Raw genomic sequence first — 24,386 nt, forward strand, 5'->3', positions numbered from 1 at the left:
TGACCTGATAGTTTCTGACATTATTCTATAGCTCCAGTCTCTATATGAAAGAATATTTTGGTTTTGGCCAGGTTTCACAGAAAGCCTGCCTTCTCCGGAGAGTTAATTAATATCAGAGGGGATTGAATCCTTTCCAAAGGTAACAAAGACTGGCACATAGCACCAATTAGGTAGGATGTACGTATGCATACTGCTTATTCATACTGCAATGCATGTAACTGTACTAAAGCAAAAGGCTAATGGGTCAGACTAGAAACATATGCAATAGTAATCATAATAGTACTTGTTAAGCACTTTCTTTGTGTCAAACACTGCACTAAGAACTAGGTTAGATACAATGCAATCAGATCAGATAAAGTTGTCCCAAACAGTGGAAGGGGGAGAGACAACAGATATTTACCATTTTGCAGATCAGGAAACTGTGGCCCAGAGAAATGAAGTGACTTGTCTAAGGTCACAGAGTATGCAAGTGGTGGGCAAATCACTTAACTCCTTTGAGCCTTGGTTTCCTAATCTATAAAATGGGGATTAATATCTGTTTTCCCTCCCCTTAGACCGTAAAGCTGGGAGAGGGACTGTGTCTGACCTGATTGTCTTTGATGTGCCCCAGCACTTAGCCCAGTTCTTAACAAATACCATAATTATTATTAATTATTACTGTTACTATTACTGTGGAGGGAAATTACTGGTGCATGGGGGGGGATGAGCAGCTATACAGGGGAAAGGACAGTGTCTAGCTGAGCTCCAATCCTCTATGTTCCTTCGCTGAATCAATTGTATTTATTGAGAGCTTATGGTGTGCACAGCACTCTACTAAGTGCTTGACCAGGGAAGGTGAAAAATGCCTTTGAGGGGGAGGGGCATTAAGGGATGGGAAGAGAGGAGAAGGGGAAAGAACAGGCAGGGAAAGGGAGGTCCCACCTTCTTTGCTGAAGCCAAGAAGCCTGGTTTACTGAGCTAGTGGACAATAACAACACTGACCTTCTGAACCACGGGGATTTCTTTCTTTAGGCAATGGTCCACACCTTATTTAGGCCCCGCCAGCACCAACAGATGGTTTCTGAGAGCTTGCGCAGCTTCCAAGCTGGCTTTCATAAACTGCCCCTCTGTGGGTTGACCGAGTGTAAACATGCAAGGTCTTCAAATTGGTCAGCTAGAGGGGTGGTTCGATTTGCGACCACAGTGGAAAGACTCCTCTTCTCCCTCCCTCCATGGTGGCACAATGCTCTGGTACCTGTGCTGTCCAGAGGCCCTCATTCTCCAGAAAGTTGCCTCAATATGCATAGCCTCAAACAGCCTGATAAAGATCAGATGACTAGGGAACATCAAAACCAACCCAGCCGGCCGCCTTAACTCCTCAAGGGCAATCGCTGCTTTGGAATGGAGAGCTGAATTCTCGGAGCTCCTAAAGACGACCTGCTGGCCCCAGTGGCTTCAGGGGATTCTGGGTCTGCCTCTTTCACCACCCCACTTTTCTCCTCCAAACCCTCCAGAGGCTTCCTATTGCCTTCACCTCAAATTCCAACTCCTTTCCCTCAGCCTCAAGGGAACCTACTCATTGGAGCCTGTGGTCACCTGATTCCCCAGGGGGAGGATCGGGAAATGGCGACTGGGGATGGAGAGTTTCCTTTCCGTTTGCTTTATTATTATTATTATTATGACATTTACTGTGAGAAGCAGCATGGCCTAGTGGAAAGTGCACTAGCCTGGGAGTCAGAGGACCTGGATTCTAATTCTCTGCCACCTGCTTGTTGGGTGACTTGGGCAAGTCACTTAACTTCCCTAGGCCTCAGTTTCCTCATCTGTAAAATGGGAATGTAATCCCTCATCTCTCTCCTCCCTAGACTAGGTATTCCATTTGGGACAAGGACTTGCCCGATCAGCTTGTCTTGAATCTATCCCAGGGCTTAGTACAGTGCTTGGTGCATAGCAAAACCTTAACAGATGCCATTGTTACTATTATTTGTTCCGTTGCAATATTCCCTTTGCCTTCTCAATCAATTGTATTTCAATCATATTTACTGAGTTCTTACTGTGTGCAGAGCACTGTACAAAGCACTTGTACTAATGTCAAGCCTTGACACTGATCTTTCTTCTTTTCAATGACCCTGGAATTCATTGTGGGGGTACCCCTTATTTTCAACTCCTGAGGGTAAACTGCAGATTAATATAATTAATCATTAGCTGATTTGCTTGTATCTATCCCAGAGCTTAGTACAGTACCCAGCTCCGCCACTTGTCAGCTGTGTGACTGTGGGCAAGTCACTTAACTTCTCTGTGCCTCAATTACCTCATCTGTAAAATGAGGATTAACTGTGAGCCTCATGTGGGACAACCTGATTACCCTGTATCTACCCCAGCGCTTAGAACAGTTTCTGCACATAGTAAGCACTTAACAAATACCAACATTATTATTATTATTACCTGGCACATAGTAAATGTTTAATGATCACCAAAAAAAGATACAATTAATGATTAGCTGATTTTCTTGTACCTATCCCAGAGCTTAGGACAGTGTCTGGCACATAGTAAATGCTTAAGTAATACCAAAAAAAAACCAAAAAAAAAAACCACCAAGTGCATTGGTGGAAGGGTGGGAGAGGAGGGTTTTTGAGTACACAAGTGCTTAAGACACAGAAGTGTTGAAGTGGGAGTTGCTGGGGAACTAGGGCAGGGTGATTAATCAGGAAAGGCCTCCTGGAGGAGATGGGCTTTCAGAAGCCCTAAGAGAGATGAGAGAGATGGGGAGAGCAGTAGTCTGCTGGATGTGAAGGTGGGAGGGAGCTCCAGGCCGGAGGGAGGCTGTGAGCAAGGGGTCAACTGCGAGAGAGATGAGAAGGAGACAAAGTAAGTAGAGGGGCTTGAGATGAGTGAAGTGTGGGAGGTGGGGTGGAGTGGGATAAGAGCACGGCCAGGTAGCAGGGAGAGAGATCTGACAGAGTGCCTCAAAGTCAATGGTTAGGATTTTCTGCCTGAAGAGGTCAGGGATGGGTTTTCCCCATGCTGAGAAACAAATTCAAACCATCGTGGAATCCAAAACCTTTTGGGTAAAAGAGGACCGAGGTTACAAGGAAATGTTCACCTTGGCTCCCACCTATGATGTGTGGTCCCCCTTGCCCCCAGAGACCTCCTGCTGTTTAAATGCCGCTCCCCACAAAGCCCCAAGCCAAAAGCCATTAGAAACACAACAGAGCCACGATTTACTTGCAAGATTTTGGAATCCCCTCATCTGATTTTACCAAAGAATGAAATCATCCCTCCCCTATACCAAAAAAAAAAATCATCTGAAAAGCTTGGAACATAAAAAAACAACCATGAAAAAGGAGCCCAAGGCTGCCATTTTGCAAGTCAGGGGCCCGTTTCTGGCTTTGTTTCAGGCAGGAAGCCTCCAGCGGTCTTAATAGGACACCGAACACACCAATAAAATTGTCCACAGTTGGAGAAGTAAGTGGTTCCATTTGGCGCAAGACAAGTTAGGAAGCTACTAAGCTTCCCACATTTTTTCAAGGCAGATTTCATCATCATTTCATTGAGCCTGTGGGATTCTTACCAGTGGCTCCATGGGAGCCATAAAGATTAAAAAGGCATCCATTGAAAAGCATCTGAATTTACTGCCAGGTGGGTTTAAAGGAGTTGTAGGAATCATGGTACTGACTGAGCACCCACTGGGGACAGCGCACTGTACTAAGCGCTTGGAAAGTACAACAGAGAAACCCAAGATTGATTGCCTGCCCAAATGGGCCTTCTGAGCCGTGGTCGGTATGGGGCCTGAATCCACCTTCCAGTTTACTGTGTGCAGTAAACACTTGGGAGAGGATAATAGACATGGTAGACAATATTTTACTAGACTAAGATAATAGTATTTATTCCATGCTGTGTGCGGAGCACTCCACTGAATACTGGAAGACAACGCCCAGGTAGAAATTAGAAATGGGCCCTGTCCCTTGGGGGCCCACAGTTGAAGCAGATTAAGGGCGTGGGAGAATACAGTAGAGTTGGTAGACATGATCCCTACCCTCGAGCACTTACTACAGTGCTCTGAACACAGTAAGTGCTCTAAGGCCAGCCTACTCACTGTATCTTGATCTCATGTATCTCACTGCCAACCCCTTGACCACATCCTCCCACTGGCCTGAAACTTCTTTCCGCTTCATATATGACGTATGATCACTCTTCTCCACCTTCAAAACTTTATTAAAATCCCATCACTTCCAAGAGGCCTTCCCTGACTAAGCCCTCCTTTCCCTTATTACCTCTCCCTTCTGCGTCAACTATGCACTTGGATTTGTACACTTTATTCACCCCACCCTCAGCCCCCCACAGCACTTGTATACAGATCACTAATTAATAACTGTCTCCCCCGTGCACTGTAAGCTCCTTGGTGGGCAAGGCTCGAGCCTATCAATTCTGCCTTATTGTGCTCTTCCAAGCACTCAGTACGGCGCTCTCCAGTAAGCACTCGCTAAATACCATGGACTGATTGATAATTTGGGAGGCAGAAAATAAATTACAGTTCAAGGGAAGCAAATGAAACAGATCCTTGGTGCAATCACAATAGCACTTTCAAGACGGCTGTCAGCCTTTAAGGGAGGCAGAGCACAATAGCCCAGACAGATTGCAACTGTCAGTCAGTCAGTGAAAGTCAATCAGTCAATCATATTTCTTGAGTGCTTACTGTGGGTGGAGCATTGTACTAAGCGTTTGGGAGAGGACAATAGAACAATATACCAGACACATTCCCTGCCTGCTGCTACATATACCTTGGCAGTGCCCAAATCTTCATGTCAAATTGCTGGTTCACGTGATGCTCTCAATCACCTTGGACTTGTGGCAGAGCAAGACAGAGCGAGCAAAACCGGAACCATGTCCGACAATGAGACTGGAAAATTTTACCCCTCCCACCCCAAATCCTGCCAATTTTTCTTTTTGATCCAATTTCTCTTTCAGCTGGTTTTCAGGGCCAGCATGCCTAACTAAATAAAGAACCGGGCTGAAAAACTTTTTCAGGGCTTCTCGAGAGGCTCTTCGGCTCTTCGGTTCTTCGCTAAGTTGCATGAATGCAGGCATTGTTTTCATTCACCTCAGGGAGAAATCCGGAGAGGATGCAAAAAGATCATTTCCTAGTATGGTTCATTCTGTTTCCACCGTCCAACCGTATCCACCCCAGCGCTTACTACAGTGCTATGCACACTGTAAGTGCTTAACAGATACCACAGTTAGTATTACTAGCCAGGAAGAAAGGCCTAGCTTCTCTTTGAAATAGTTGCTATTGCCTTTAGCTTGGTTTCAGGGATATTAAAAAAACTGAATGTGTGTATGGGGGTTGTTGGGGAGTCTGTTTTGTTTAGCTGTCTCCCCCTTTTAGACTGTGAGCCCGTTGTTGGGCAGGGATTGTCTCTGTTGCCGTATTGTACATTCCAAGCACTTAGTACAGTGTTCTGCACACAATAAGTGCTCAATAAATACGATTGAATGAATGAATGAATGAATGAATGGGGCAAATTTAGATCTTGACTGGCTCTGCCGATATTGGTGAATCACAGGAGACCACAGCATCACGTTGCAATAAATCACTAGTGCTTGGCTCATAGTAAAGCACTTAACAAATACCATCATTATTATTATTAAATCTGCAATGATTCACTCTCAGGAAGAGGCCACCCTGAGCCCTCAGGAAACAGCCATTTGTGTAGCACACAACCATGGCCTTGGGCACAGTGAGATGGGTGGAGTGTGGAGAAAGGAAGGGTGGGGGGAGGGGTTTGTATGACTCTCAAAATTATACAAGTCACCAGATTCCCTGGAGCTACAGCACACACGGCTTCTTCCTACCCTTTTGCATTCACGTCATTTAATTTTTTTTTTTTTAAAAAAAAGCTCCTAAATCCAGGTACTACATTTGCAGGAAACTCAGTTATCAGGATCGGCAAATCCGGAAGTGGTGATAAGGAGGACAAGTTACATTTACCACACCTGCCCCTTCCCCTCTAGATAACTTAGAGTTGGAGATGCTTAAGGCTTTAGCCCATCCTCTTACACCGGCTATCACCAAATATACATCAGGGCACTGGTTAACCCAGGGGATTGGGATCTGACTTCAAGACAATGCAAAGGACCCAGTTATCAACCAATCAATCAATCAATCATATCTATTGAGCACTTACTGTGTGCAGGTTGCTGTACTAAGCCCTTGGGAGAGTACAATATAAACAGTTGATACATGGCACATACATGGATAAATGGGGATTAAGACTGTGAGCCTCATGTGGGACAACCTGATTACCCTGTATCTACCCCAGCGATTAGAACAGTGCTCTGCACATAGTAAGCGCTTAACAAATACCAACATTATTATTATTATTATTATACATATGTTCCCCGTCCAGAGGAACTTACAGTCTACATGGAATATCCAGATATCCCAGCTGAGCAACCCGGAGACTGTTCCGTATAATAGAATGCTTAAATTATTATCATTATTATTATTCTAAGGAGGGGAGGGTCATATTTGCAGGCCAATAACCCATGTGAGTTAACCGCAGTGATGTTGCCCTAAATTTCCCCACACTGGAATGTCTCCCATTAGCCCTTATCCTCTTGATGGGCTATGCGTCAATTTATATACTAATAAAAGCCGGATTAACGTTGATTAGAATTCTTATTTTGTTTATCCCTCAAGGACAAGACTAACTGCTTAGGCCAATCATTAAAGAGGCCTGGTGACCTACTGTCTGATGGTGGTTTGCATCACGCTAATATGATCTGAAATGGCAACTGTAATGAGCTGACAGGAAACCCACAAAGCATTCCTCCAAATTGTTAGCCAATAAAGGAAGCCCCTGAGTATCACCCGACACCCCAAACAGCGCTTCATTGAAGGTAGACATTTTGTTTTTGGAGATAAAAGGTTGCTAGCTATCTCCTGCAGATTTTATTGCTGAGGAAAAATAAAATTAATGGACAGATGTAACGTGGGCTTTGGGGTTTTTTTCTCAGACTCTCCGGCTGGGAACGATCTGGACCTGGGATGTTGGTCAGCGGAAAGCTAGAGTAATTCTCCTGCTCACACAGTGACGGCTCTGTGTTTGCGGCCGCTTGGGCCTTAAACGGGTCCAGGATGGAGCCTGATATCTCCATCCTACATATCATCAAAAATGAAAGCCCAGAGAGATTAAGCAACCTCTTCAAAATCACACGGCACACTTGTGGCAGAGCCGGGATGACAATTTGCAGTTTCTGCTTCCCGGGTGAGGGCAAAGGACGCTTCAGGCAGTGAAAAAGAAAGGAATACATAGCACAGAACCCCACTGAACCAAAGCCTGCTTTAAGAGAATAAAAACATAAATTAAGCCTGAGATGGAAGATTAAAGTAAGTGGCCTGATCTTTTCTTTCCTGGGGGCTTGGCACAGAATTAACCTCTAGCCACATGTGGAATCAATTTTTTGATCCTAAGTAAACGTGGACAGTAGCTTGGGAATTCTTGCTAGAAAATCAGAGGCTGCTTTAGCCCACTTGGGTGATTGCAAGCCCAAAGCTAATCATTTTGAGGCAATAGAGGGAAATTGATGATACCTTGGGTCTTCTGCAAACAGTAAAACAGTACAGGTTACAGATGTCAAGGGAGGATATTTCAAGTTAGAGAAAATCAGGGGACCTAGTCCTAATCCCAGTTCTGCCACTTATCTACTGGGAGATCTTGGGCGAGTCACTTCATTTCTCTGGACCTCAATTTCCCCCTCTGTAAAATGGGGGTTCAATACCCATTCTCTCTCCCTCTTCGACTGTGATCTCCTTGTGGGACAGGGACTGTATCCAACCTAACTATTCTGCATTGACCCCAACACTTGGTACAGTGCTTGGCACACAAAAAGTGCTAAATGAATACAACAATCGTTATTATTATTATTAGGACAGTTACTGAACACACATTTTCTTCAGCATTTCAGGTCTTGGTAGAGTATGGGAAAATGGACGGCCCACTGTATCAAGACAGTTTTGTGGCCAGGTGGAAAGGGTACAGGACTGGGAGTTGGGAGACCTGAGTTTTAATCCCAGCTCTGCCATTGTCCTGCTGTCTGACCTTGGGCTAGTCGCTTACCCTCTCCAGGCCTCAGGTTTCTCATTTGTAAAATATGGATAACATACATGCTCTCCCTCCTTTAGACTCTGAGCCCAGTAAGGGACAGAACCTGTCTCTGATCTGATTGTCCAATTTCTATCCCAGTACTTATCAAAGGGCTTAGGACAGAGTAAGCACTTAGTAAATACCACAGTAATTATTATTTTACAAAGAGCTTGAACCACAAGGGTTTAAAAATGTCCACGAAGTAGAGTTTGTAATTAAGGAAGCAATCGGACATCATCCACCAATCCTGGGTTCATTATGGTGATCCACTCATTTTAATTCATTATTCGATGGTATTTATTGAGTGCCTACTATGTGTAGGACACTCTACTAAGTGTTTGGGAGAGGACAATGGAGTAAGTAGGTCGACATGATCTTAGATAACTTTACAGGTTTTTCAGGCAAACAGGCAATACTCTGGGCTTCTAATTGTGAGGTTAAAGTATTCAAACAGGAGCACAAGGCTCTCTCTCCCCAGAACCCTAGCTGACAATAAGCATCACCAACACGTGGTCCTTGAGTCAGTAATTCTATAAACCAGGCTGCATTGTCTAAATTGCCCTCATAAATACCCGACTCAGTGGTTGCTAACAACCATTCTTCATGGAAACTTGAAATGTTAAGATTATTGATAAAAAATGGCTGCTCTCTGTCAGACACCGAGTCTCATGAGAAGCATGAAAAAGCACGGGCCTAAGAGTCTGGAGATCCAGGGTCTAAATCATGCCTTGGTCACTTGCCTCTTGTGTGACTTTGGACTGGTCACTTAACCTCTCTGTGCTTTGGTTTCCTCCTCTGTGAAATGGGAATAAAATACCTGTACTCCCCCTCTTGGAGTGTGGGACCCATGTGGGACAAGGGACCGTGTCAGAATGGATCATCAATGCTCAGCACAATGCTTGGGACTTAGCAAGCACTTAATAAATATCATTATTGCCACTATTACTATAGCTGGGCAGGAATGTCCTTTTGGGAGATGATGAACTGCTTAGTGACACAAAACTTTTCAGTCACGTTCATATTTTGGCTTAGAATCTGGGAGAGAGTCTTCAAATTTTATGAGAAATGCACAGAGATCTTTGATACTGTAGGGGTGCATTCCCCCTCTATCAAGAGTCTAATAAATGTTTTGTGTCTGTGACTTGAGAAGGGGCAATCCTTAAGGACAGTATAAGGCTGATAGAATTTTTGTCTTGTACCTTAAATGCTCAGTCCCTAGCACTCAGAATGAGAAAGAGATATAGCCAGTAAGAGAGAAAGAACTCAACAGCTCAAGATGCCTAAATAACAAAATAAAATCAAATTAAGAAGGAACAAAGAATCTTGCTTTCAAGAAGTTGGTGCTCCCCCCCACTCCTTACCCCTGGCATCAAAGAAATGGGAGAAAAAACATCAAACGAATTGAGTAAGATTACAAATTTAGTAACTTCAATTACAGTGGGTGTTCCTGGGTCAAAGAGTGATTTAAGAAAAGACGTGCACTCCTGAAGTATCTACATATAAGTGAAATATATCGTTTTTCCCCTATGCATCTTGAAAGGAAGAAAATGGTACTCTTGGTTTGCAAGCCCAGAAAATACACCTTGGATTTTTTTAATGCTCCATTTTTTCTTGCAAGAACCTGACTTGGCCAACAGAAAGTAACCGAATGTCCTGGGCAAGCCACTGTTCTGTTCTTTGAAGCTGTCGCCCTTTCTTCACAAAAGTGTTGCCACCTATCTCTGCTTGCTTCCTCTGAACACCAGGTTTCTGACCTTTCATCTTGATGGTGACTTTTTGACTCTTGACTTTTCTGGGTTTTTATGAAAGAGTTCCCACATCTAAAGCTTCAAAAGGGCCAGAGAAGCCTAAGTCTGAGTGACTTTAACTAGCCTGATAACATTATTGTTAATTGTAGTCATTTTGCTCTCTGGATGTATTTAAAATCAAATTAGGTCATGTTGGGTCAAATGTGATATATTCAGGGGCTTTGCGGAGAATAATGTGCAGCAGAAAAGTCATTTCCTCTTGAGGATTTGATGATCAGTTTGGAAAATCCCTCAGGAAACTCACTGAAGGAGAATAAATTTCTGAATTAGGTTTGAGTGACATCAAAAGAACAACCCCTTCCCCTAAGACAGATATCTAAATTCCAGGATAAAATCATGAATGGGAACCTACCAGATTCAACTCTTGCCTCTCATCAATCAATCATATTTATTAAGCGCTTACTATGGGCAAAGAGCTGTACTAAGTGCTGTGGAGAGGATAATATAACAGAGATGGAAGACACCCCAATGAGCTAACAATCTTTCTTGGATAGATTTTAATCAGAACAATTTTCCTTTGAAATGAACTTACTTTTAAAGTATTCATCCAATTTTTATCTGCATGCTTTTATCTTTTACAGGAAACTGTGGAATTTAATTGATGAGGTACATGACATAATTTAGGTGTGAGAACATTTTACAAATGAGCCAAGTCAGCACTGAGACTTTGCCCATTACTTCATTTTGAAAAAATAAATAAATAAATAAATATAATTCTATCATGCAGTTTACATCCCAACCAAAGATACTGGATAAACAGAGCCAATAGGTATTTTTTTAGGACGTGGAGATACATCCCAGTAGGATTATTATTTTAATGATGATGAATAAACACTGCATGAGCACTTGATTCTAAATTACGGGAAACAATAAACCCAGAAAAATAAATCCACAGCCCCAGGGAGGGAAGGAAAAAAAAAGCCACACATACAACCTAAAATGTGTAACTCAGCACACACAGGCTTACGAGTGATTAAACTGTCCCACGTAAAGCAACGTGTTTTCAATATTGAAGCAGAACAAATTCAAAATTGTATCTTATTAACAAATGAACATCGGTTTTGCTTCAGGATCTTGTATGATACCCTGCTCTTTTCTCCCTTTCTCTAAGAGATTTAAAAACACCAGTAGCCTGGTGTCTATTAAGGCTTGGGTTGAAATTAGTGTCTCTCCTGGCAACATTCCCTGGAGAAACCGAGAGGAAATCCAGAGCCAGGATTCCCAGAGAGGAGCAAAAAAGGAGTCCTTGAATTTATTTGCTAGTTATTTGGAAGCAGAGCATAAATGGGAACTATCGAATAGTCAGGAGCTGGAGAAGCAGCATGGACTGGTGGAAAGAGCCTGGGACTGGGAGTCAGAGGATCTGGGTTCTAATTTCAGCTCTGGCATTTGCCAGCTGTGTGACCTTGGGGAAGTCACTTCACTTCTCTATATCTTAGTTTCCTCAACTGTAGAAAATGGAAATTTAATACCTTTTCCCTTTCCTACTTGATGATGATGATGAAGACATTTGTTAAGAGCTTACTAGGTGCCAAGCACCATTCTAAGTGCTGAGCACTGTTTTTATCTGACCACTGGATCTGTTGGAAATCATTCTCTATTAATGGCTCTGCATGGCTGGAGAACTACAAGTTTCTACTTCTCCCCCATTTTTGATCCCTTCTCCCCTACTGCCTGCAGACTCTGGATTTCATCCCAGTGACCTGCTTGTTGTAAACAGCCTGTAAACAGATAGGACAAACAGGCAAACAACCACTGTGAATTTAGTGGGGGTACTGATCTCTGGTGTCTAAGCATTGGTCTTCTGACATCAACCACCCTGCTCTGTTCCCAAATAAACTCCTCCCTATTTACATTAGAAAAGATCAACTTATGGTTATATTGGAGAATGGCTGTCAATCACAATCAGATTCTTATTTTCCTCTAGACTGTAAGTTCATTGTGGATAGGAAATGTGTCTGTTTATTGTTCTATCGCACTCTCCTTAGTGCTTAGTACAGTGCTCTGCACACAGTAAGTCCTCAATAAATACAACTGAATGAGTGACAGATAGTAAAATTATTTACAGGTGAGAGGAGAAGTGACTATGTTCATTCATTCATTCATTCATTCAAGACTATGTGCATGAGTTAGAGCCTAAACAGTAGGCTGAGTTGGCTACTATTGTCCTTCAGTGCTCTACAAGACGGCTGTGAACACGAATGTGGATTTCCTGCAGAAGGGCTGAAGAAGTTGTTAGGGGGAACTGAGTCAAGACTAAGGGAGATTTGTGCAGCAGAATAAAATCAATAAAATCTAGAGACTTGGCGATCCCACAGTAAGACCGTAAAAAAAAAAACCAACCCACCACACACACACACATATACCCATACATGTACACATACACTAAAAAACTCTCCTCTAATTTCATTTCTGTTTCAGGGTGCATTTGACAATCTTTTGTTCTTGACAAACGGAATGTTTTTTCAGGACTGGTTCCGAGAACATTAGGTAAATAACTACTGTCATGGGCCCAAATGCTGTAAAAGGCTTTGTTTTGCTCCGAGCGGTCGAGTGACTCTTTCAGGCAATGAGAACCAGACCCATCCTGGGTGGTGCTGAGGCAATTCACTAGCAGGCTACGTGCTGGATTATCAAGCGGTGTTTTATTTGGGGCCGGAGAGCAGATGAGGAGAGAAGATGCCTTCGGCAGCTGTTTCTGAGGCAATTCTCTTTCTCAGCCCTGATGGGAGGCACCCGCTTTGCCCTTGTCAGTTTATGTATCATTCAAACCATCGGTGGTATTTATTGAGCATTTACTGTATGCACAGCACAGTGTACTGAGCGCTTGGGAGAGTATGACACAGTAGAATTGGTAATCGTGATCTCTGCCCATAAGAAATTCACTGTCTAAAGACAGAGATGGGCATTGAATAAATTACAGCCCTGTCTCCTTCCATAATAACAATGATAATCATAGTATTTGTTGAGTGTTTACCAAGAAGCAAGCACCATACTGACCATTAGGGTTGATCAGACAACAGCCTCTGTCCCACGTTGAGCTCATAAATCAAGACAGAGGGACAACTGGTACTTTATTCCCATTTTACAGGTGAGGAAACTGACTGAGGATCAGAGAAGTTGAGAGACTTGCCCAAGTTCTCACAGCAGGCAATGGCGAAGCCAGGATTAGAAGCCAGGTCCTCTGACTTCCAGCCCTGAGCTTCTTCCACTTGCCCACACCAGTCTTCCTACCAAATTAACAATCCTGCCCCTTTTGTCCCCATCAGAGAGTTGTAGAAATCTGTCACGTTCTGCCCTCTGACAGCATTTCCTACAAAGGATTAATAAGGATGGCTTTTCATTACCCAGAGCTCCATTCAAGGTTTATTCAACTTCATTAGAGATATTTATATTATTTACTATATCAGAACATAATATCCCAATTCAATTTTATGAAGGTTTGCAAAAGTCCTCTCACTACAGGGGAAATAGGTGACTGATCCAAAGTTAATACCCACTGGGTCCCAACTTGTGTCTTTGTTAAATCTGATTTTAACCCCCAGAATTTCCCATTTTTATAAAAACACCACCACCATTCACCCTGTCTCATAGCCCAAAACCTTGGCAATATCCTTGATTGATCTCTCATTCAACCCACGCATTTGGTATGTCACCAAATCTTGTTGATTCCACCTCCTCATCAAGCCCCTTCCTCTTCACACAAATTGTTCTCACATCTATCCAAGCACTTATCATTTCCTGCCTTGACTACCGCATCAGCCACTTTGCTGACCTCCCTGCCGATTCCTGTATCTGCCTTCTCCAGTCCTTACTTCATTTTCCTGTTCAAAATGATTTCCTAAAAAAAGTTCAGGCCAAGTATCCTCACACCTTAAGGGACTCCAGTGGTTGCCCATCCACCTTCACAAAAAACAAAAACTGGCTTTAAAGCACTCTATTGGCTCTCCCTCTCCTATCTCACAGCTCTCTAAATTCTTACTCCAATCCAACCTGCACACTTCTCTAAGACCAACCTACTCACTGTGCCTTGATCTGGCCACTTTGTCTTACTCACATCCTCCCTTTGGCCTAGAACTCCCTCCCTCTTCATATCTAACAGACCACCACTTTCCCCACCTTCAAAGCCTTATTAAAATCACATCTTCTCCAAGAGGCCTTGGCTGACTAAGCCCTCACTTCATTGTCTCAGCTCTCCCTTGCCTATACACTTTTCTGTTCCCTTTAAACATTTTGATATTCACCCCGTCCCAGTCCCGGAGCACTCATGTAGATATCTATCTGTAATTTATTCTAATTTCTTTGTGGGCAGGGATCGGGCTTAGTACAGTTGCTCTGCACACAGGAAGATCTCAGAAATTGCTATTGATTGACTTACTGACAGAACATCATAAAGCTCCCTGACCTAATGGAAAGTTCATTCATTCAATTCATTCAATGGTATTTATTGAGTGCTTACTGTGTGCACAGCACTGTGCTAAGTTCTTAGGAAAGTACAATACAACAGAGTTGGTGGATATTATACCAGCCCTCAAGAAACAGACATTAAAATAAATGAATTTGAATAAGGAAGCCCTTTTGTGAATAATTCAGGCCCCATCAACAGTCAGGAGCTGATCTCTCTCCTCTGATGCCTCTCCTCCCAGTTTTCCTGGAGAAGAAATCTTTATCAGAGCTCTGGACCAAAACTTCCTATACCGGAGTTCCATCAAGAAAACAAACGAGCAGGACCAATTTTATGCCCCTCCCTTTCTTCCTAATTAAACACACTCCTCTGGCCCTGGGATCTAGCCTACAAGGTTTCTTCTTTTCTTTCAAAGTTACTGAGGCTTAATTGCAAACAAATGAAGAACAAACTTTGATTCTCAAATGACTTGCTTTGGCTCAGAGTTTTTTGACTGTTTTTTTTCCTTTAGAGAAAAATTGCTGTCAAGGTTTAACAAAAGCAACATGGGGTGTAATGGGCCAATTTTGGATCAATTTAAACATCTAGGTTTAGCTGATCGACATTCTATAAAGTTCACTGTGACTTACAGCAAGGATCCATGACCAGGCTGTATTGGATGGAGCCCAGTGTTCAGAATAATGATAATAATAACAATAATGATGATAATAGTATTTGCTAAGCACTTACTATGTAAAAAGTACTATTTTAAGTGCTGTGGTAGATACAAAGTAGTCAGGTTGGACACAGTCCCTGTCCCACATGGAGCTCACACTCTTAAACCTTATTTTCCAGATGAGGAAACTGAGGCTCAGAGAAGTGAAGTGACTTGCCCAAGGTCACACAGCAGACAAGTGGCAGAGCACAAATTGGAACTCATGACCTTCTGTCAACCAGCTAAACTCTGGCCACAGTCAATCGGATGAAAGCTCCATTTGAGAATCTCTGGCACCTATGGCCCAGAGTGGGACTGCTATCTTTTCTGGAAACCGGAATTCTGGCTTTACATGCCCTTTTCCATATTGTGAATAAGTCTGATTATCTTGGAGGCCCACACTGGAACTACCCAAAGATGTCTTATTATGGTTGTTGCGATTTTCCCAACAATTATTTAGATCTGTTGCTAAATAAACACATCAGCAGAAACATCCCATTTTGCCAAATATCCCCCTTCGACTCCAGTTCTGTTACCGCTCATCCAAACTGCAGCATTATTTTATCTGATTCAATCTTTTTCTTTCCCATTTCCCTGTTTACCAATCTTAAAATAGTGATAATTTCCCAGGCCCTTTTCTGAAATGAATTCCAGATCTCTCGGTCCCTATGCTTGCTGCACATTGAGTAGGACCACTTTCCACACAGCCATTTGGTTTCCTCCCCTCTCATTCTGTGGGCCAGCAGGAATGTTGGATGGGAAGCTGGTTGAGCTTTTAAAACTTGTTACGGCCTTACTGAATGTGGAACAATCGATTCTCAGCTGGCCGGAGGCTTGTAAGGAATGGAAAATAAGGACTGATGGCCGGAATTCCCAAGGTGGCATTTCTGAAGGATGAGGTTTTTCGATTCTGTTGTGAAACTGCCTGAAGTTAGTGCCGCTGAGGGCTATGCTTAAACCTGGCGCCGCTCTCAATTTAAAAGGGCTTTACCACAGCCTTGCAGATTGCTACAGGCCTGCTCAATCCTAAACAATCGATTCAACCTATCAATCAATCAATGGTATCTATTGAGTGCTTCCTAAGTGCAAAGCTCTGACCTAAGCACCTGGGAGAGTACGATATAACTGATTTGGGGGCAGGCCTTAGAGATCGAAGTATGGAATAGCAAGTAACTGCTCTGGGGATGGGTCCACCACAGCCTTGCTGCTAGCCACAGGTCTTCTCAACTCTAGAGACTAAGGCACGGAACAGTAACTGCTCTGAGGAATTATTACCCAGCCTTCCTTAGTCACAGGCCTGCTCAACTCTAGAGACTAACGCCACAGAGCAGCAAGTAATTGTTGGGGTTTTTTTTCCCCATCTCAGTTTTGGCATTAAGGAGGCTCAAGTAGACACTCTATAGCTAAATGTCCAGACTCAGTTTCCTCTTCTCTGAAAATCTGTCCACATCTGATTAGGACCTGTTATAACAAACTAACCACAGAGTCATCATCATCAAGAACAGGACTGATTAAGCACCTACTAAGTGTGAAACACTATAAAATAGTAAGAGCTTGGAGAACATGCAGAAGTCTAGGATGATTCCTACCTCCACGGTACTTCAATCTAATCTTCTCTGGGCCTCAGTTGCCTCATCTATAACATGGTGATGAAATCCCTGTTCTCCCTCCTCCTAAGGCAGTGAGCCCCGTTTGGGACAGGGTCTGCGTCCATCTTGATTATCTTGTATCTACTTCCAGTATTTAGTACAGTGCTTGGCACACAGTAAGTGTTTAACACAGGCCCATTATCATTATTTTTATTGAAAACAGGAAGGCTGGAACTGATGTATGTACAATAGTTATAAGGGTGTGGGAATAAGTGCCAAAAATAAACATGGGTGGGTAAGTAAACCAACAGAAAATAAAGTTCTAGATTCAAAAAGCTACAGTATAAAAAGCTGCAAGGATTTTAGTGGTTGATCAGTGATTCGGGCAAAATTCAGAATGATTCAGTTGTTCTTCCAAGGAGAGGTGAAAGGACTGGGGGAAACTCTGGGGAGGAAGGGCATGGGACCAAGGGACTAATCAGTCAGCCAGGGAGACTTTGGGGAAGCTAGACTAATAATAAAATAAATACTTATGGAATTTGTTCAGCCTTTACTATGTTCCACACATTGTACTAGCGTTAGGGGTGGACCCCAGATAATCAGGTCAAGACACAGTTCCTGTTCCTCATGGGGCCCCACAATGCCAGCACAGGGGGACGAACAGATACTGAATCCCCATTTTGCAGATGAGGGAACTGAGACTCAGAGAAGTGAAGTGACGTGCCCGAGATTACACACAGCAGACAAATGGCGGAGCCGGGATGAGTACCCAGGTCCTCTGACTCCAAGGACTGGGCTCTTTTCACTAGACCTGGCTGTTTCCCAAAGTTACTGCATTTGTTCTCTGTAGCCCCCCTCTCTCCGCTCTCCACAACTTCCGCTGTTACCACTATCACAGCTTCCTTGTCCTTCCGTTCCTAGCAGCAGCAGAGGCTGGGTGCAGTGTACTGTAGTAGGCGCTTGGGGACATGTGGTCAGAACTTAAAGCTCTGACGCTACCCACAAGAGACCCATCCTTGGCTTCTGTCGAGATTTCCCAAGCGCTAGTACAGTGCCGGGTGCACAGTCCCATGCTCAACAAACAACACTGCACTACTGCTGTGACTACTGATCAATTGGTGGAATTTATGGAAGCACTTACCTGTGTGTTAGAGCATCTGAACCAGAGTGCTTGGGGAGAGTACAACACAATAAGAGTAGTAGAAAGATTCCTGCCACAGGAGCTTACAGTTGACAGGGAGAGACAGACCAGTTAAAGTAAATTCCAGATAGATATGTTGTTAAGGCTACTGTGGAGTGAGGTGAAAATCAAAGTGCTTAGGGGTACGGGCCCCAAGTACATAGGTTGAATGTAATTGAGAAAGACAAAACAGGGGACGGCACAGCCGGTAGAGGGCTTGGTCATGGGGAAGGTCTCTTAGAGGAGAATGTGATTTTAGTTGGGCTTTGAAGGCTGAGGAGAATGGTGGGGCTGGAAGATCTGAAGGGGGGAGGGAGTTCCAGGCCAGAGGGCAATATGGGTGAGAGCGTTTACAGTCCCTAACTCATGGGAGCTTACAATCTAATGAGGAGACAAAGACACAAACATTGCCTATATACAGTGGGTGAAAGAACTAGAGATAGGCACAAGGAAAGCCTCCCTGATGTTTAGATTTGTATTCAAGTGTCTACACAAAGTACATTTGATTAATGAGTTCCTGTGTGAGAAAAGGTTCATGAGTTTTTATATGGCTGTGTGACTGAGGAAGTGTGTCAATGTGGATCTACTTTGATGAAGAAGAGTGTGTGTGTGAATGTGTGGGTGGGTTGGAGTGTGCCATCATTTGTTCTGAAGTACAGTTGTGTGTTTGGTCAGGCTAATCTTAGAGATTGTGAGCCAGTAAGCTACTCCAGTGTGAGTGGGTTTAATGTGCATGCTTGTGAGGTTGGGCTTCGGGGCTGTGTAGATATTAGAGTGGTTGAGGGAGATTGTTTGGGAGAGAGGATTGCTTGTGTGTAAATAGTAGTGATTGTGTATTGGGGGCCACCGCCAAGGGGTCAAAGACTTGGGAGTCACGGCTCAGGTCAGTCTTGGAGTTGACTTTCGTTGATCACTGTTTAAAACATCTTTAAAAAAAGGCCTAAACAGTTTCCAAGGGCAGGAAAGAAGACCTCCATATGCCCCTGGGGTCAGTCCAGGGGTTAGAGAAGAGCGAACCCTGCCTCTCCATCTTCCACTGCTCTTGCTCTTCCCACCCGCCACGAGTTCTCGCTACGGCAAGGACCACCAAGACCCTCCCCCCAACTTCCAGCTGCCTCTCCCATCACCCCTATCTGGCACATGACAGAGCCATTCTTAGTCATTAATCACTCTCCAAAGATGTCCTCTGAGGGAGAAGGTATGAACACCATTCTTAAGATGCGATGAGTGCAGCAAAGGAATCTGAAGCTCGGAGCCGGGATCAGAGCTCAGCCACTCTTGGTTCCCCTGGTTTATTCGAAGCCAGGCCTTCTCTGCGTGGCTGCTGCTGTTGTGTGTGGGGTTTTGTTTTTTTTAAGTATTAACCATCAGATAAGAACAAACTGAAACTTTCAGGTCGATCTGAACCTTTCCCTGAGGTCAAATTCCCAGCTAAATGCTTCAATGGAAAACAAATGAGCAACTCCCGTGATTTGCTTGAAAACAAAAATGGGGACAACTTTCAAATACCTTTTTCGTTTCTAAAGACGTCAGCACTTCCATTAAGTGGCCGATCTCAATGGAGCAGATAAGATTCTGTCTGAAAAGTGCTGTCTTGACTTGGGGTGGTTCCTCAAAAATTCCCTCTGCCCTCTGAAGCCCGTTAAATTTGTTTTACAAATGCCCCCTGAAATACCAGGCTGGAGTTCTTTTCACAAAAATCACTCAAATGGTCCTGAAATGTGAACAGTGATCCCGAACAAGACGAATCAACCCAATTATGCCTGGGTGGTGAGATTCAAAGTTCCAATCATATCCTGCCCTCCCTGTGTCATAGTGCAGAAATAGCGACACGATCAACTTACACCCACTGATGCGGCAATGCCATTAGAAACCATAATCCTTAAAACTACTGTTTCTCTGAAAGACACCGAAGGCAGAGAAAATAGTCATATTAATATTCTTCCTTGAAAGGTCCCACCTAGGGAGACCTTTCGAGTTTGGCATTAATCCAGTTCAATTCATTAGAGAAAAAGAAACTCCTTATGTGTGTGCCAAGAACACTTCATTGTTCTGGAATTGTCCAAGATACAAATTTATTTTTCCCTTGACTTGAAATTTGGTGCCTTCTGCAAACTTTATTTCAATGTCTGTCCTATAAAAAAGAAGACGTTTTAAGGCAGCCCCCAAAACAGCTACTTAGGAGGGTGAATTTTTATTCCATGTGAGTTGAAAAGACCACAGATATTACTTGTCTTCCTCTCTCTATAATCGATCAATCAGTCAGTTGAGCATTTACTCTATGCAGCACACTAGACGATTGGGTGAGGACAACAGAGTTAAAAGATATGATCCCTGCCCTCAGGGAGCTTTGGTCTACTGAGTGCACAGCACTTTATTAAGCATTTGGGAGACTAGAAAGGAGTTAGTAGACATAATCCTTGCCCTCAAGGTCCCCTGCATATGGAGCGCTGTACTAAGCACTGGGAAGAGTACCACAGAGTTATAAGATACAATCCCTGCCCTCGAGAAACTTCAGTCTACTGTGTGCAGAGCAATGTACTAAGTGCTTGGGAGAGTACAACAGGCTGAAAACCCAAATTTTGACTGGCTGACAGATTTTTATACTTGCAAGAATGTTTTAAAAGCACCACTAATTGATTAATCCTTTTCTAAAGTGTTTCCTTACCTGAGGTGCTTGACATAGCATACTTGGAGAGATAGACCATTACTGGGCTCAACCAGGGCCACAGCTTAATGTGTGCATTAAGGGAATTTAACTACGGGAGGTTGCAACTCCTCTTCGATTAAGAGAGGCCTTGACACCCCTATTCCTCTGATGGACCTGGGATTCCACAGCTCTGCTGCATCTCCAAGAATCCCCACGGAAGTTCAGGATCACTTGTGGGGTAAGTGGATGGGATGGAGCAGTAAGCTCCTTGTGGGAAGGGATCACAGGATCACCCACTCTGGACTCTCCCAAGCACTTAGTACAGTGCCCTGCACACCATAAGCACTCAATAATGAGAAGTGGAAGACCCAACCCCTGTCCTCGAAGAGCTTCTGTGAGCCTAATGCAGGATTTGATTTGTTATTCTTACCTAATGGTTGTCTACTGAATTCAGATTGGAGACATGTTTAGGATATAGGCATCGACAGTTCGGAATCAGCACAAATTTCCACCCCTCTGGATTTGTTGGAGTTCCTCAGGTTCTTGCTTTTCTCCTGTGTTTTGTTAGTCAATCTTTCCTGCAGCTTCCTTAGTTCCCATTGCTGGCAACTTCTTATCATCAATGAACTGTGCACTCTCAAAAAGGAAGAAAAGTCCTGACCCAAAATGCCACAGGACAGTGCCAATTTGAATCCAATATCCATCCTGCTTGAGGTTGACCTGATTGTTTAGCCTGAATTTCCAGGCATTGTCTTCCTGTCACCCCCAAAAGCCAAGAATCCTACAGTTTTGGTTTCCCTTCTAATGGAAACAATAATCATAATCCCCTGAGTAAACCGTAGTCAGAAATAATTACGAACAGGAATGACTTTTCTACATCCCTCTGAAAGGAAGGGCAATTTTGATGAGTGTTATTACCAAATTCAAATATCCTACAGCTTCTCCTTGTGGGCCAAATAAAACAAAATTAAACCCAAGAGGAGCCCTATACTAACTTGGAGTTTGTCAAATCAAATGGTATAGAGTAAACACTTTTTTAAGCAGAGCAAGGGGAACGAGGCACTGGGGAAATTACCAAAAAGAAAAAACACAGGTCGGTGTCTGTAAGGAGATTATAATATAATCAATCAATGGCATTTAATGAGTGTTTTCTGGGTGCAGAACACTATACTAAGCACTTGGTAGAGTACAGTACCATAAAATTAATAATTCTGGTATTTGTTAAGGGCCTACTGTGTACAAGGCACTACTCTAAGCACTGGGGTGGATACAAGCAAATCGGGTTGGACACAGTCCCTGCCCCATGTGGGGCTCACAGTCTTAATCCCCATTTTAGAGATGAAGAAGGTCACACAGCAAACAAATGGCAGAGCCAGAATTAGAACCCACAACCCTCTGACTCCCAGTCCCGTGCTCTATCCACTAAACCATATGACTTCCCATTCCCATTGGAGACACAATCCCTGTACACAAGGAGCTTCCAGTCTAGAGGAAATATACCATTTCCAAGCGCTTGCTCATATGAATAAATCACATATTCCCTATTAAACACTCCTTCAGATTTCTTTGGTATGCTTAATGGTGAGGAATGGTTTTTGCCTGGTACATTCCTTGTGGGCAGGAATGTGTCTTGCTTCTGTGGTATTATTCCACACACTGTGCTTGAGTGTGTGTGTACTTATATACATACATATAGTTGTTTCATTGTATTTTTAAGAAGAGACCACTTCTCAACAATGAGATGGGTGTGGTTGAAAAGGCCAATGGGGGCAACTCATAGTGTTAACTGTTTGTTAGCACTGGGTTAATTGTTAGCACTGGTTTTTGTTTTGCCTCTTCATCTCTTCTTTTCATTAGAAGCTTTTGGTCCAAGACAGCTGTTCCTTCTTGGTGGAGGGGCTCCATAACCGGTTTCTCGGCAACTCACTCTCAGTGTTCAGCTGGGCTGCAGCCCTTGTCTGAGCCTTTTGTTTCACCGTGGTCCATAAAGCTCTTTCTCTGCTTTCCCGGCTTTCAGTTTTCCCAATTCCAGCTTTCCCTAGAGCAGCTGTTTGAGTCTCCTGTTGATGCTTTCTCCTCGTACGTCCCGTCCAACAGAGAGAGCCATGTTAAAGTGAGTGTAGCTTTGATGCCAGGAGACTGACAGTGTTCCAGAATGTCACTGTTTGGCATCTTGTCTTGACATTTGATAATGAGTCTGGTAGGACTGTTAAAACTAAGAACTTTAGGTGACCAGCCCACCCCACCCTGGCCCGCTTTGTACCGATACTGTGAAATTAATTTTAATGCCTGTCTCCCCCTCTTAGACTGTAAGCTCCTTGAGGGCAGATAAGCTAGATGTGGACAGGGAATGTGTTTGTTTATTGTTATACTGTTCTCTCCCAAGCGTTTAGTCCAGTGCTCTGCACAGTGTAAGTGCTCAATAAATTCGATAGGATGAAGGAATGAATTACTCTTCTAAGTACTCCCTTTTGCATTCACTTAGAACTTGGCGGTGTATCCCTTAAACACCTTGAAACTCACCCCACTTATGCAAATATTCTTATACTTTACTATTTCCCCTATCTCTAATATATTTTTATTTTAATGACTTTTCCCATAGACTTATGGACAGGGTTCATGCTTACCACTTCCTTTTGCACTGTGCTTTCCCAAGGCACTTAGTCCAACGTTTCTGCACCCCGTAAGCATCAATGAGAGAAGCAGCGTGGCCCTGTGGGAAGAGCCCAAGCCTGGAACTCCGAAGGACTGGGTTCCAGTCCCAGCTCCGCCACTTGTTTGCTGTGTGACCTTGGGCAAGTCATTTCACTTCTCTGGGCCTCAGTTACCTCATCTGTAAATGGGAGTTAGACTGAGAGCTCCGTGTGGGACAGGGACTGTGTCCAAACCCGATTTGCTTGGATCTACCCTGGTGCCTTACAACAGTGTCTGGCACATAATAAGTGCGTAACAAATACCATTAAAAATAAATACCACTGATTGCTTGATTGATTGGTATACTACTCTGCACACAGTAAGTGCTCAATCAATCTCACTGACTGATTCCAACACCTCTGATTCGTTTATCTTGCAATCCACCCAGACTCCCAGAGTTTTAGTCCAACATGCGAGTTCTCCTACATCTTGTATTTGTGTCTTTGCTTTTCCTTATTGCACTTCATCATGAGGGTATTTATCTAGCTGTGAGGTAGTGTGATTATATCTTATCAAGGAGTACAGGAAAAGAACACTGCAAGACTCTTCATCACATGCTACGAAAAAATCCACTACTAAGATGTTCCATTTTTTTTTTTGCCACAGTGTTAATTCACTGAGTTTGGAAATGGACTTTAAATGGTGATAAACAAGCTTATCCCATTACAGTTAAGTCAACAGTTAAGAAAACATATGCTCCTCACCCCTTAGCCCGGAGACTGACTGTTAATAGGGATGTTTCAGAAACCACATTTCTCGCAAAAATGACCAATTTGAATACTTGAACATCCAGAATACACACACCAGACTTCGTGTGTTTGTTGCTTCTACTGCCATAAATTAAAGTTGGGGAGAAGTGTCATTTCCTCTGAGCTTTCTGTTTCTCGTTAACTGTGTTAGGAAAAGGATTTGATTGTTGGTTGCTGGGGTGGAGTGAACTTTAGTCTATATGCTTCTCAGGAGGAAAATGTAAAGCCAAGATAAAAATGAAAAAAAAAAGGTCAAACAAGGAAAAAACGTATATAAAAGAAGAAGTATTTCTAGAGAGTCAAAGGATAAAACGAAAGCTTTTCTTTTTAAAAGGACAATTGGCAGCTCTTATCCAAGGATAAATGGCCTCAAAGCACTGGAAACCATCTGTTTCCTGATTTAGTCTTTTTTCATGGTATTTGTTAAGCACTTACTATCTACCAGGCACTGTACTAAGTGCTGGGGTAGGTACAGGCTAAGCAGGTTGGAC

General features: G+C 43.3%; 1 protein-coding gene across 3 annotated transcripts in view; it reads right to left on the bottom strand.

The window, feature by feature from the left end:
• The window catches only part of COL23A1 (collagen type XXIII alpha 1 chain), a 236,615-nt gene that overhangs the window by 123,436 nt on the left and 88,793 nt on the right, over positions 1-24,386 (bottom strand). The window lies entirely within an intron of this gene.

Source organism: Ornithorhynchus anatinus, chromosome X2 (genome assembly GCF_004115215.2).
Source record: "Ornithorhynchus anatinus isolate Pmale09 chromosome X2, mOrnAna1.pri.v4, whole genome shotgun sequence".
NCBI lineage: Eukaryota > Metazoa > Chordata > Mammalia > Monotremata > Ornithorhynchidae > Ornithorhynchus > Ornithorhynchus anatinus.